Source organism: Lethenteron reissneri, chromosome 51 (assembly GCF_015708825.2).
Source record: "Lethenteron reissneri isolate LAM-NWPU_2019-01 chromosome 51, ASM1570882v1, whole genome shotgun sequence".
NCBI lineage: Eukaryota > Metazoa > Chordata > Hyperoartia > Petromyzontiformes > Petromyzontidae > Lethenteron > Lethenteron reissneri.
This window is the reverse complement of record NC_083829.1, coordinates 542,211-558,561: the sequence shown is the minus strand read 5'-3', so window position 1 is coordinate 558,561 and position 16,351 is coordinate 542,211. Positions and strand designations below refer to the sequence as shown.

Below are 16,351 nucleotides of genomic sequence, written 5' to 3'. Positions count from 1 at the left end.
GGTGTCTGTGTGTGTGACTTAATTATAATGCGGTAGGTGTATGTGTGTGTGACTTAATTATAATACGGTAGGTGTCTGTGTGCGTGACTTAATTATTATCCGGTAGGTGTTTGTGTGCGTGACTTAATTGTAATCCGGTAGGTGTCTGTGTGTGTGACTTAATTATAATCCGGTAGGTGTCTGTGTGCGTGACTTAATTATAATAGGTAGGTGTCTGTGTGTGTGACTTAATTGTAATCCAGTAGGTGTCTGTGTGTGTGACTTAATTATAATACGGTAGGTGTCTGTGTGCGTGACTTAATTATAATATGGTAGGTGTCTGTGTGCATGACTTAATTGTAATCCGGTAGGTGTCTGTGTGCGTGACTTAATTATAATACGGTAGGTGTCTGTGTGCGTGACTTAATTATAATACGGAAGGTGTCTGTGTGTGTGACTTAATTATAATACGGTAGGTGTCTGTGTGCGTGACTTAATAATTATCCAGTAGGTGTCTGTGTGCGTGACTTAATTGTAATCCGGTAGGTGTCTGGGTGTGTGACTTAATTATAATCCGGTAGGTGTATGTGTGTGTGACTTAATTATAATACGGAAGGTGTCTGTGTGTGTGACTTAATTATAATACGGTAGGTGTCTGTGTGCGTGACTTAATAATAATCCGGTAGGTGTCTGTGTGCGTGACTTAATAATAATCCGGTAGGTGTCTGTGTGCGTGACTTAATTGTTTTCCGGTAGGTGTCTGTGTGCGTGACTTAATTATAATACGGTAGGTGTCTGTGTGCGTGACTTAATAATAATACGGTAGGTGTCTGTGTGCGTGACTTAATTATAATACGGAAGGTGTCTGTGTGCGTGACTTAATTATAATCCGGTAGGTGTCTGTGTGCGTGACTTAATAATAATACGGTAGGTGTCTGTGTGCGTGACTTAATTATAATACAGTAGGTGTCTGTGTGCGTGACTAAATTATAATACGGTAGGTGTCTGTGTGCGTGACTTAATTGTAATCCCGTAGGTGTCTGTGTGTGTGACTTAATTATAATGCGGTAGGTGTCTGTGTGCGTGACTTAATTGTAATCCGGTAGGTGTCTGTGTGTGTGACTTAATTATAATACGGTAGGTGTATGTGTGCGTGACTTAATTATTATCCGGTAGGTGTTTGTGTGCGTGACTTAATTGTAATCCGGTAGGTGTCTGTGTGTGTGACTTAATTATAATCCGGTAGGTGTCTGTGTGCGTGACTTAATTATAATATGGTAGGTGTCTGTGTGCGTGACTTAATTGTAATCCGGTAGGTGTCTGTGTGCGTGACTTAATTATAATACGGTAGGTGTCTGTGTGCGTGACTTAATTATAATATGGTAGGTGTCTGTGTGTGTGACTTAATTATAATGCGGTAGGTGTATGTGTGTGTGACTTAATTATAATACGGAAGGTGTCTGTGTGTGTGACTTAATTATAATACGGTAGGTGTCTGTGTGCGTGTCTTAATTATAATACGGTAGGTGTCTGTGTGCGTGACTTAATTGTAATCCGGTAGGTGTCTGTGTGTGTGACTTAATTATAATGCGGTAGGTGTCTGTGTGCGTGACTTAATTATAATACGGCAGGTGTCTGTGTGCGTGACTTAATTATAATACGGTAGGTGTCTGTGTGCGTGACTTAATTATAATGCGGTAGGCGTCTGTGTGTGTGACTTAATTATAATGCGGTAGGTGTCTGTGTGCGTGACTTAATTATAATGCGGTAGGTGCCTGTGTGCGTGACTTAATTATAATGCGGTAGGTGTCTGTGTGTGTGACTTAATTATAATGCGGTAGGTGTCTGTGTGCGTGACTTAATTATAATGCGGTAGGTGTCTGTGTGCGTGACTTAATTGTAATCCGGTAGGTGTCTGTGTGTGTGACTTAATTATAATGCGGTAGGTGTATGTGTGCGTGACTTAATTATAATACGGTAGGTGTCTGTGTGCGTGACTTAATTATAATGCGGTAGGTGTCTGTGTGTGTGACTTAATTATAATGCGGTAGGTGTCTGTGTGCGTGACTTAATTATAATACGGTAGGTGTCTGTGTGTGTGACTTAATTATAATGCGGTAGGTGTCTGTGTGTGTGACTTAATTATAATACGATAGGTGTCTGTGTGCGTGACTTAATTATAATACGGTAGGTGTCTGTGTGCGTGACTTAATTATATTGCAGTAGGTGTCTGTGTGCGTAACTTAATCATAATACGGTAGGTGTCTGTGTGCGTGACTTAACTGTAATCGGGTAGGTGTCTGTGTGTGTGACTTAATTATAATGCGGTAGGTGTCTGTATGCGTGACTTAATTGTAATCCCGTAGGTGTCTGTGTGTGTGACTTAATTATAATACGATAGGTGTCTGTGTGCGTGACTTAATTATAATACGGTAGGTGTCTGTGTGCGTGACTTAATTATAATGTGGTAGGTGTCTGTGTGCGTGACTTAATTGTAATCCCGTAGGTGTCTGTGTGTGTGACTTAATTATAATGCGGTAGGTGTCTGTGTGCGTGACTTAATTGTAATCCGGTAGGTGTCTGTGTGTGTGACTTAATTATAATACGGTAGGTGTCCGTGTGCGTGACTTAATTATAATACGGTATGTGTCTGTGTGCGTGACTTAATTGTAATCCGGTAGGTGTCTGTGTGTGTGACTTAATTATAATACGGTAGGTGTCTGTGTGCGTGACTTAATTATTATCCGGTAGGTGTCTGTGTGCGTGACTTAATTGCAATCCGGTAGGTGTCTGTGTGCGTGACTTAATTATAATACGGTAGGTGTCTGTGTGCGTGACTTAATTATAATCCGGTAGGTGTCTGTGTGCGTGACTTAATTGCAATCCGGTAGGTGTCTGTGTGCGTGACTTAATTATAATACGGTAGGTGTCTGTGTGTGTGACTTAATTATAATACGGCAGGTGTCTGTGTGCGTGACTTAATTATAATACGGTAGGTGTCTGTGTGCGTGACTTAATTATAATACGGTAGGTGTCTGTGTGCGTGACTTAATTATTATACGGTAGGTGTCTGTGTGTGTGACTTTATTATAATCCGGTAGGTGTCTGTGTGCGTGATTTAATTATAATACGGTAGGTGTCTGTGTGTGTGACTTAATTATAATACGGTAGGTGTCTGTGTGCGTGACTTAATTATAATACGGTAGGTGTCTGTGTGCGTGACTTAATTATAATACGGTAGGTGTCTGTGTGTGTGACTTAATTATAATCCGGTAGGTGTCTGTGTGCGTGACTTTATTATAATACGGTAGGTGTCTGTGTGCGTGACTTAATTATAATACGGTAGGTGTCTGTGTGCGTGACTTTATTATAATACGGTAGGTGTCTGTGTGCGTGACTTAATTGTAATCCGGCAGGTGTCTGTGTGTGTGACTTAATTATAATACGGTAGGTGTCTGTGTGCGTGACTTAATTATAATCCGGTAGGTGTCTGTGTGCGTGACTTAATTATAATCCGGTAGGTGTCTGTGTGTGTGACTTAATTATAATACGGTAGGTGTCTGTGTGCGTGACTTAATTATAATACGGTAGGTGTCTGTGTGCGTGACTTTATTATAATACGGTAGGTGTCTGTGTGTGTGACTTAATTGTAATCCGGCAGGTGTCTGTATGCGTGACTTAATTGACACCGGGCACGAGTGTGGGGGTGCGTCTTATAAACCGGGCGTCTTACAAACAGAAGAACACGGTACAATATAATAATGTAATAATGGATGTGTGTGATGCAGGGCATGCACACAATGACAAATACCTAACACATTCGTCAATAACACTGCCTTCAAGTAAATATAATATGCCTTTTTCAATGGGTCGTGAACGCTACATGACATTAATAATAACCTCCCTGTGTCATCTATGTGCTGCGAAGGGCCATTGCCCGTAACGTCGCCGATTGCAGAGAGCCATACGCGCACATAGAGCACAGTAACCCGCATAGAGACCCATAGACTCGCATAGAGACCCATAGACTCATATAGAGACCCAAAGACTCACACAGAGACCCAAAGACTCACATAGAGACCCATAGACTCATATAGAGACCCATAGACTCACATAGAGACCCATAGACTCGTATAGAGACCCATAGACTCACACAGAGACCCATAGAATCGCATAGAGACCCATAGACTCATATAGAGACCCATAGACTCGCATATAAACTCATAGACTCACATAGAGACCCATAGACTCGCATAGAGACCCATAGACTCACACAGAGACCCAAAGACTCACATAGAGACCCATAGACTCATATAGAGACCCATAGACTCACATAGAGACCCATAGACTCGTATAGAGACCCATAGACTCACACAGAGACCCATAGAATCGCATAGAGACCCATAGACTCATATAGAGACCCATAGACTCGCATATAAACTCATAGACTCACATAGAGACCCATAGACTCGCATAGAGACCCATAGACTCACACAGAGACCCAAAGACTCACATAGAGACCCATAGACTCGCATAGAGACCCATAGACTCGCATAGAGACCCATAGACTCATATAGAGACCCATAGACTCGCATAGAGACCCATAGACTCACATAAAGACCAGTAACTCGCACAGAGACCCATAGACTCATATAGAGCCCAGTAACCCGCATAGAGACCCATAGACTCATATAGAGACCCAAAGACTCATATAGAGACCCACAGACTCATATAGAGACACACAGACTCACATAGAGACCAACAACTCACATAGAGACCCATAGACTCGCATAGAGACCCATAGACTCACATAAAGACCCATAGACTCGTATAGAGACCCATAGACTCACATAAAGACCAGTAACTCGCATAGAGACCCATAGACTCACATAGAGACCATAGACTCGGATAGAGACCCATAGACTCGCATAGAGACCCATAAACTCACATAAAGACCAGTAACTCGCACAAAGACCCATAGACTCGCATAAAGACCCATAGACTCATATAAAGACCCATAGACTCGCATAGAGACCATAGACTCATATAAAGACCAGTAACTCGCATAGAGACCCACAGACTCACATAGAGACCATAGACTCGCATAGAGACCCATAGACTCGCATAAAGACCCATAGACTCACATAAAGACCAGTAATTCGCACAGAGACCCACAGACTCACACAGACCCACAGACTCACATAGAGCCCAGTAACCCGCATAGAGACCCATAGACTCGCATAGGGACCCACATACTAATATAGAGACCCTTAGACTCGCATAGGGACCCATAGACTCACAGAGAGACCCACAGACTCACATAAAGACCAGTAACTCGCACAGCGACCCACAGACTCACATAGAGACCCACAGACTCACATAAAGACCAGCAACTCGCATAGGGACCCATAGACTCACATAGAGCCCAGTAACTCGCACAGAGACCCATAGACTCACATATAGACCCATAGACTCACATAAAGACCAGTAACTCGTATATAGACCCATAGACTCACATATAGACCAATAGACTCACATAGACACTACAGACTCACATAGAGACCCATAGACTCACATAGAGACCCATAGACTCACATAGAGACCCATAGACTCACATAAAGACCAGTAACTCGCATAAAGACCCACAGATTCACATAGAGACCCATATACTCACATAGAAACCATAGACTCACATAGAGACCCATAGACTCACATAGAGACCCATAGACTCGTATAGAGACCCATAGACTCACACAGAGACCCAAAGACTCACACAGAGACCCATAGAATCGCATAGAGACCCATAGACTCATATAGAGACCCATAGACTCGCATAGAAACTCATAGACTCACATAGAGACCCATAGACTCGCATAGAGACCCATAGACTCACACAGAGACCCAAAGACTCACATAGAGACCCATAGACTCGCATAGAGACCCATAGACTCGCATAGAGACCCATAGACTCATATAGAGACCCATAGACTCGCATAGAGACCCATAGACTCACATAAAGACCAGTAACTCGCACAGAGACCCATAGACTCATATAGAGCCCAGTAACCCGCATAGAGACCCATAGACTCATATAGAGACCCAAAGACTCATATAGAGACCCACAGACTCATATAGAGACCCACAGACTCACATAGAGACCAAAAACTCACATAGAGACCCATAGACTCGCATAGAGACCCATAGACTCACATAAAGACCCATAGACTCGTATAGAGACCCATAGACTCACATAAAGACCAGTAACTCGCATAGAGACCCATAGACTCACATAGAGACCATAGACTCGGATAGAGACCCATAGACTCGCATAGAGACCCATAAACTCACATAAAGACCAGTAACTCGCACAAAGACCCATAGACTCGCATAAAGACCCATAGACTCATATAAAGACCCATAGACTCGCATAGAGACCATAGACTCATATAAAGACCAGTAACTCGCATAGAGACCCACAGACTCACATAGAGACCATAGACTCGCATAGAGACCCATAGACTCGCATAAAGACCCATAGACTCACATAAAGACCAGTAATTCGCATAGAGACCCACAGACTCACACAGACCCACAGACTCACATAGATCCCAGTAACCCGCATAGAGACCCATAGACTCGCATAGGGACCCACAGACTAATATAGAGACCCTTAGACTCGCATAGGGACCCATAGACTCACAGAGAGACCCACAGACTCACATAAAGACCAGTAACTCGCATAGCGACCCACAGACTCACATAGAGACCCACAGACTCACATAAAGACCAGCAACTCGCATAGGGACCCATAGACTCACATAGAGCCCAGTAACTCGCACAGAGACCCATAGACTCACATATAGACCCATAGACTCACATAAAGACCAGTAACTCGTATATAGACCCATAGACTCACATAGAGACCAATAGACTCACATAGACACTACAGACTCACATAGAGACCCATAGACTCACATAGAGACCCATAGACTCACATAAAGACCAGTAACTCGCATAGAGACCCACAGATTCACATAGAGACCCATATACTCACATAGAGACCATAGACTCACATAGAGACCCATAGACTCACATAGAGACCCATAGACTCACATAGAGACCCACAGACTCGCATAAAGACCAGTAACTCGCATAGAGACCCACAGACTCACATAGAGACCATAGACTCACATAGAGACCATAGAGTCACATAGAGACCCACAGACTCGCATAGAGACCAGTAACTCGCATAGAGACCCATAGATTCACATAGAGACCAGTAACTCGCATAGAGACCCACAGACTCACATAGAGACCCATAGACTCACAGAGAAACTAGCAACTGTATCGAGTCTCCGAGACTCGCATAGAGACACAAAGACTCACATAGAGACCCATAGACACACATAGAGACCCCTGCTTTATTAAAGTCAGGCTCTGCTTCTCTGCCTATGACCGACTGCCTCTCTCTACAAACACCTCCACTGTGTCCATGCAGTGGCTTGTGATGCGGTCCCATGCAGTGTCTGTCGAATTCACATTGCACTGTATGCGAAGTCAATGGGTGTGTCTATAGAAAGCTTGTGGGTCTTCATATGAATGTATGACTCACAATAACTATTGGCGTCGTTGTGGGGAATATATATATAACAAAGTACATAATAAAAGTGTCTCCACATAACCGTCTCTCTACATAATATATAGATAGCCGCACGGCCTTCCGGGAGAGCACAATTTCAGCTCCATTGATTCAAGACAAGCAAAACTCTGGACCTGTTTCGACAACCTGTGTCTCGTCAGCAGAGGATATAACTACATATGGCCCGGTGATGTTGGGAGTGGTTGCGGGTCGGGGTTAGCGGAGTGCTCGCCACTCGTTGCAGAGGTTCGCAGTTCGATTTTGGGTGGCCGCCCTGAGCTGGGAACGACCTCGCCTGGTATACAGGATGTCGTGAGTTCGCTCCGGGTCCTCCGGGGTTTTCACTCCAAATTTAGAATCAACATCACGCGTTTAGAGTATCTGGCAGCCACTATAAATTTCCACACAATGAGCCACGACGTTGAGCGATCATTTGTGATGGCCAGGCGGCTTCTGAAAAAGTGCTGCGTAGCTCAGTGGGGCCTTACCTGGTCAAAAAAAATATATACAGATTTGTAAATAAGTATATAATTATATATTTAATACTGCTTATGTGTTGTTCGGTAACAAAAAAATATCTACGCGCCGTCTGCTTCACTCACAGTGGATGGACGTTAAAGATTCCCGGGAGGAGTAAGCCATCGTGGGCCGGCGTCATGGTTTAAATTAGAAGAAGAAACTCAATTGGAATCTACAGAGCAGTAGCAACAATTGCCCACCCCCCCTTCCCCTACTACGAAAACCTGACAGGACTCTCCTGAAAGAGAGTCACGAGGCTCTGCTGCTGGGTGAACAAGCGACGTAGCGATACTGTTGAATTTCTTTCGCACCGTACGTAGCCAACCGTACTAATCGGAGGTGCGTTCTCTCGGCGTTCTCTCGGCAAGTTAAATACGCGTGCTGTTTGACACATTTATATGCTATATAAATTAAACTTTCATTGAATGTGATCATAATTGTACTTGTAATAATTAATATATACTGTATATAGTATTTGTAAAATATAAATGCATACACATTGCTATATTGCACTCTTTGGTTCTTTCGATAAAGTCACGTAGGTAGAAAAATAAAATAAAACATAGTATATCACGACGTTTCGATCGCAACACAAGCGGTCGTACCTACGTGACTTTACCGAAAGAACCAAAATGTATGGATTCCTGCAGTCACGAAATCTTCAAATCAAGATTGCTACATTACTACACACATTGTTGTCCTTCCTCCGGAACCTTGTATTCTCACGGTTGGCTACGTACGGTGCGAAAGAAGTTCAACATGCAGCGCATACAAACAACTCGGCATTGGCGTTTGTCGAAGTTCACTCGGAGAATGATGCAGGTTATCATCGCGTAAATAAACCAACGTACGACAGACTATACACGTTAGCTAAAACACGATGCATCTTCAGCTTAGCAAGTCGAATACGACATTCGTACACGGTTATACTTTTGTGTTTACGCTACACTATTTCGTAATCGGCTTAGAATGTTAAGGAACACATCCGAGTGTTGCACGGCGGGGCACAGCCGCGGTGATGGAGCGGCAGCCAAGGATTGAAAGGCGTCCGGGAGAGCTTGGCACGTCCACCAGGGAGATGGAGCGATGAGATCAGCTCGTGTCCGGGGTGGAGCGTTACACCGCGGGGTGGCTTTGGGAGTGGGGTCTGGCTTCATCCAGCAGTGGATTGAACAGGGCCGATGCTGAATAACTACGATTGTATTATACACTATTGCTGTCGTTATTAAAGCACGTGCATGCGAATAAACTTACCAGCGTTTAATTAAGCACACAAATAAACGTGCACAAGTATTATTTTACGTTCAAAATAATACAAAGATGCGTACGTTTTGGTCGCACGCACGTAGTGTAGTATACATCATGTACAGGTGGGTGCGCCCCTTTAAGGCTGAGACGACCTAGGGGAGGAGGTAAATGACTCGCCCCTGATGTCAGCCGTCGTCCGGGCTCGGAGCGCACTGCGCTGACAAAGACAAAGATCTCCCGTCTAGCCGCGACAACATTTTTGGGGCAAGTGCTGTTAGCGAGCACCTATGAAGGCTGGCGCAACACACGAGAAGGTGAGTGGCCAGTATCACGCCCGCCCGCCTTTGTCTCCCCAGTGGCAATGTTTATCCATCGCACCAAGTACTCATTTGAATCTGATCCGACCTAGGGGAGGCCCAGGAGCGATTCAATAATCGTCACTGGATGTTGGTGGCCGTGAGTGGGAATCGAACTCGGGTCGCCGGGTTCGTAACGCAATTCTCTGACACAACAAAGATCCCCCGTATAGCCTTAACAGGCTGTCGGGGCAAGTGCTGTTGAAAGCCGGCACGGCACACACGAGGGGGTGGGTGGCCAGTACTCACACGCACGCACGCACATACATACATACGAACATATACACACGGAGACAAAAGAAAACAGATGTAAAAACACATAATTTACGTGTACATGTACGGCTCTTTTCGTGAACCCACTGCTGGATGACGGTCATTGGACCATATATAATACACGCGCACATAACACACACACATCATACACACCACAGATATGCATTATTATATACACATTATGAAAGCTATCGATAAATGCTAATTCTAATGATTTAGACAGCAGCGTTTATGCTTAAGGACAGTTCCGAAAACCATTTATTTCCCCGAACTTTTCGGAATTCGCCAAAAAAAATTCGCAAACAGAATTTATAGCCGTACACTGTCCACGCAGCATCGCGTTACAAACTCTACAAAGGAGGCAGCAAGCAGCAGTCAGGGTTGAATGTAGGCCTCGCAAGGTAAGGTAATTTACCATTGTTACCGGGTAAAATGGTAAAGGTAAAGGGTAAAGGCGTCGACATGCCAAGGGGTAAGGTAAAGGGTAACAGGGTAAAGGTAGCTCGGAAGAATTACCCGGTAGGGTAAAGGTAGCGCGAGGTATTACCCGGTAAATACGGTACCTTGTTTACCGCTAGAAGCTCTGTGGCGCAGTCCGTGGCCTCGATTTAACAAGTAATATTTTTTTAAAAACACGCTTTTATTAAATGTACGAGTAATGGCAGAACTCCACGACTCCAGGAAGTGGCCCCGAGGCTTGCCACAACGTAAGGGGCCGTGGTGATTTACAGACAACGCCAGTTGAGCGTCGACAATTAGACCCAAGCCGACACATAACATATACAAAAGAATGTTAAGAAATATATATTTGTTTAATGATAGAATATAGTATTGTCATCAGTATGATATAAGTATACGAAGTTTTCAGTCGATACCACATTAGGAAGTGGTAAAAACGGAGTTGCAAGATTTGAGGATACAACGACGACAACAACAACAGACAGAGTTAATAGAAAACGTGTAAAATTGGAATCATCGAGAGTATTCTATATGTATAAAGCGCTCTACCTGGCATTTACCGTTATAAACCTTGTTCATGTGTAGTAGTACCCCAGTAATTACCCTGTAATCGGGTAATTTCTATGGGGTAAGGGTAAAAGGTAGGGTAAAAGGTAGGCTCGTTGCTTTTTACCTTACCTGCTGAAGGGTAAAAGGTAGGGTAGAGTGATTGTATTGTGGTAAGGTAAAAGGTAGGGTAAAGGTAGGCTCGTTGTTTTTACCTTTTAACTTTTACCTTACCTTGCCGAGGCCTAGTTGAGTGGCTGTCACCTGGAACAGGCGAGTCAAGTGACTTTGCCCGGCTTTCTATCGGCTTTGGCGTTACACTCGACGAGAGGCGAATTACTTGGTCCACTGAGTGATAAGAGATCGCTTTATACGTGACGCCGATCCACATACACACATGCACACGTGTACACGCACACACGGATGGAGAGCACTTAAACATAAATACAGACATATACTCACACACGGATAGAAATAACCCGTGGCGGCTCAACAGGCTGTAGGGGCAAGTGCTTTTAGCGAGAATATATTAAGGCCGGATCAGCACACGAGTGCTACCATGCCCGGCCGCCTTTATCTCCCTGGTGCTGATGTCCAAACACTACGCCGGGTACTCGCTTAAGGCTGAGTCTACCTAGGGGAAGTCTCTGATTATCACTCGCTACTGATCTTGGCCGTAGTCGCGAATTGTGACCAGGTCGCCTGGTTTGTAGCGTGACACCGCTCCATATAGACACATCTATACATAAACACAGCGATACATACAAACATACATTATAAAGCAAAGGTATTCAAATAAACACATATACATACACATTCACACATATACTTGGATACGTATGGATATACAATACAAAGATATCCCGTATAGACATAATAGATTGTCGGGGCAAGTGCTGTGAACGATATTTACACACCGCACCAGGCACTCATTTGAGGCTGAGTCGACCTTGGAGAGGCCCAGGATCGGTTCAAATAATCGGGTCGCCTGGGATCGTGGCGCAGCGCGCTAACTGCTACACTACCACTCCCCACGTGCACAGATGTACAGAGAAACATAAACGCACAACATCGCCTGGACTCCCTTTACACATCACATTTCTCGGTTGAACAAAACGCGTTACGCTCATCCGTTACAATTTTGACAGTGCTGCTTGTTCCTGGCCGCGAGACGTTTTGGGCCAATAGGGTCTGTGCTCGACAACTGTGTTTAACATTTTTGTTTATGCATAATACCTACAAATACACACCAGATACATCGATCATCGTAGACATACGCATAGCAGTACACACATATATATATACAGATATGAATATTCACACGGACACATGGCCTACGCATACACGCAGACTCAAAGCAACACACACGCACACGACTTCCCTTTTCTCACCTTGTACTGCTGTCCTTTGTCTGTAATGTTTGTTGTTGTTGCGACTTGTTGACCCGCCCCTACCGGGCATCTTTGAAAAAGAGCTTCAGAGCTCATCGGATTCCTCCATGGCAGATAAAGATTCTGATATATTTATTTAGAACACACACACACACACATACACAAAAATAATTTACATACAAACATAACGACCGGGACAAAGATAATCCCCAAAACGTATGAAGCCCGATGTGGGCACACGAGGAGGTGGTGTGGTCAGGCCACCTTTGTCTCCCCAAATGCTGTTTACAAGATACAGCTATACTGTACTTATCTAATGCACAGCCAATCTAAAATGGGCTTAGGACCGGTTCCTATAATCGTCACTGACGCTATCCGCTATCGGATGACACGCACGTACACACACACACACGTGGAGATGTGTGCTAATATTGAACGGCAATCAAACTCGGGGTGGCTGGGTTCTTAGCGCAATGCGCTAACCACTGCGCCACCACCCCACACGGTTCTAACATTCGGACTCCAACTGTTCTTATCCACCGAACTTTCAATTCACGTCCTATGAAGAAGGTCCGTTGTCTGAAACGTCGCCGATTTTATGTTTTACTTTTAAGGCAACGCAAGTGTTATCGAGTAAAAAAAACACAAGTCGCCTTTACGGATTAAAGTCTGACATCACGTAAATACTTTTGGGGCAAAAAAAAACATACAACTACAACACCTATTACAAAAACAAACAACATCTATTACAAAAACATACAACTACAACACCTATTACAAAACATACACAACTACAACACCTATTACAAAAACAAACAACATCTATTACAAAACATACACAACTACACAGCCGTCGTTCGCCACTCAGGTGGCGGTGACGTCCCCATACACTTACCCTCACGTACACACATATGTGTGTACCCTCACGTACACACATATGTACACACCCACGTACATAGGTTGAACGCAGACATACGTACATGAAGAATGCTAATACACACATTAAAACAATATTTGACATGCACAAACAGACGCACAAACACACGGAAATACAAAGATTCGCCACCGTTTAGGTTTTAACAGACTGTTGGGGCAAGGTTCTGTGAGCGAGTAGCGGATGGTGGTGACTCGCACCACACCCGACCACCTTTGTCTCCCCAGTGCTGATATTTACCCATCGCACCAGGTACTCATTTGAGGCTGAGTCGACCAAGGGGACGCCGAGGAGCAGTTCAGATATTCGTGACTGATGTTAGCCGTGAGCGGGAATCGAACTTGAGTTGTACCGCAGTGCGCTCAACGCGACAACACACGCACACACGCACGCACACACGCACACACACGCTACAACACACACGCACACACATACGCTACAACACACACACGCACACACGCATACGCACACACGCACACGCTACAACACACACGCACACACACACGCGTACAAAGACATCGCCTTATCAGCCTTTTGGGGCAAGTGTTGTTAGCGAGCATCTGTGAAGGCCGGAGATCGCATGGATCGAACTCGGGTCTATGGGTTCGTAGCGCGGCGCCCTCACCACTGCGCCACCGCTCCCAAAAGTGTACATACACACACACATAGTACGCATACACACGTAGTCGTCGCACACACACGGTTTGGAACACATACCCATAGTATACACACGTAAAACGGCACACATACGTACGCATTATACAAGTAACATAACCCCCGTATAGCCTCCATGCGCTTTTGCGGCAAGCACTGTCAGTGAACACTGACGAAGGACTGAAAAGGCGGTGTGGCTGACACCGCGACCGATCGCCTTGATCCTTCTACACACACGTAGCGTGCACAGACGCGTGTGCATGAATGTGAGCTCTCGCAAGATGACTGTCTCCTACCTTCACATCAAGGTCCAAGCTCGAACCGTTGTCCACACTGGAGCAAGCGGACGAGATGGCAACGGACTTCTGGCCCGTAATGTGTACACAGTCCGCACGTTCGCCAAGTCGGTCCGTACCTCCGTTAGAGTTGTTTTTTTATTCCTCCCGTCTGCCTGTGTCTTCGGGGCTGTCGTCTTCCTTTCCGTTTGTCCGTCTGCCTGTCCGTCTCTATGTATGTCAGTCTTTCGACCCGTCTGTTCCGTCCTTCTGTTAGTCCGTTTAATATTCCACTGTTTGTCAATCGCGCTGCAAATGCTATACCACACAAGCCACGTCACAACAACAACATCAGCAATAAGAATCACTTACACGTATCGCAGACGGACATAACAACACCCTCTGTCTCTCTTCACCCTAACAGCAGCAATAGTAGTCCACGCGTGCGACACACACGCAGACGCACGCACGCACGTGCACTCAGACACGGGATAAATCCCTGCAATCCCTCCACTACCAATTCCTCCCACAGGGTCGGTTAAACGACGATCACGCGCGTGAAGCCAACGTCGGTTGTGGTGGTGCGCAAACTGGACTGGTCAACTCTTCAGACACCACCACAACCCACCTCCTCCAAACATCGCCATCAGCTGTTCAGCAACGCTGCCTGTAAGCCACGCCCCTCTGCGGTGACTGGCCAATCGCGTTGTCAGGGCTCCGTAGCGGGCGGGGTCAGCAGCAGGCTAGCCCCTCCCACAGCCCCCCCCTCACCCCTGTCTCACCTCCAACCCCCCCCAATCCCCCCACCCCCCTTAATTTGACCAATTCCTCTCCACATGCCTGTGTGTATTTTATTTTATACCTACGTGACTTTAGCAAAAGAACCAAAGAGTAAGGGAGGGAATGACTGTGGCCGAGAAGACCCGAAGCTTCGTGCGGAGGGACAGACCAGGTAGCTTCCACACAGCGTTACGCAACTGATGAAAAGATAATGCCGCTCGACTGATTCGGAGTGAGACCTCTGCTGTTAAACCGGAGCCGAAAGATCTGGACAGAGTCCCATCGGTGAGCTCCTCCGGCAGGCAAGGCTGCGTGGCTGGGTCATGTAGCCCGCATGCCCAGCCGCCGCATGCCTAAACAGCTTTTGTTCGGCCGGATAGAGGGGGCTAAACGGGCGCGGCACGGGCTGGAGAAGAGATTGAGTGACGTGATACAGGAGGATGTGGAGCTGAGTGGACTTGCCGATGACTGGTACCAGCGGTGTCAAGATCGGCCTCTGTGGAGGAGGCTCGTGAAGGACGCTGCTACTGGGCAGTTGGAGGCAGTCGCCCTCCAACAACAACGGAAGGCGGAGGAGCGACGCTCACAACAACGAGCGGAGCGCCGGGTGGCTAAAGCACAGCAAGTTGGCACAGTAGGGGGCACAGGTGGTGCATCGGCCAGTCATCTCAGTCAGTCAACCCGTGGCACCTGGTCTGCTCTGTGACCTGCTAGCGGGCGTTCGACACTTCACGTGGCCTCAAGGTGCAGGTAGCCTGGCACAAGCGTCGTGGTGACGTCACCGCCACTTAGTGGCGAATGTTGTGTTGGAAGCGGTAGTGCAACGGTTAGCGCGCTGCGCTACGAACCTGGCCACTCGGTTTCGATTCCACCAGTGACGATTGTCTGAACAGGTCCTGGGCCTCCCCTAGGTCGACTCAACCTCAAATGAGTACTTGGTGCGGTGTGTAAACATCGCCACTGGGGAGACAAAGGCGGTCGGGCGTGGTGCTGGCCACCCACCCCTTCGTGTGCCGTGCTGGCCTTCATAGGTGCTCGCTAACAGCACTTGCCCCACCAGTCTGTTCAGGCTATTCAGGGGATATTTGTCTTTGTTGCGGTGGCCTCAAGGTGCACCGAGCCTGGCACAAGCGCCGTGGAGAACGGGGGCGTGGGAAGCGGTGTTTGCGCTACGGACTCAGCTAAGATGCCGAGTTAGATTCCTGCTCACAACCAATAAGAGTGGCGATCACTGTATTTGAAGCGGTCCTGTGGGGCGTCCTCGGGGTCGACTCAGCCTTAAATGAGTACCTTGTGCG

General features: G+C 46.2%; 1 protein-coding gene across 10 annotated transcripts in view; it reads right to left on the bottom strand.

Annotated features, from left to right (window-relative positions):
* The window catches only part of LOC133355658 (GATA-binding factor 2-like), a 105,107-nt gene extending 90,244 nt beyond the window's left edge, over positions 1-14,863 (bottom strand). For 5 of the 10 annotated variants that reach the window (XM_061573036.1, XM_061573043.1, XM_061573045.1 and 2 more), the window contains exon 1: positions 14,295-14,863. The gene's annotated coding sequence lies outside the window, so the exon portion shown is untranslated. Of the gene's footprint in view, positions 1-12,410; positions 12,536-14,294 lie in introns of those variants that run through there. The other 5 variants (XM_061573040.1, XM_061573038.1, XM_061573037.1 and 2 more) reach the window with 4 other exon arrangements.
* Positions 14,864-16,351: the final 1,488 nt, after the last annotated feature.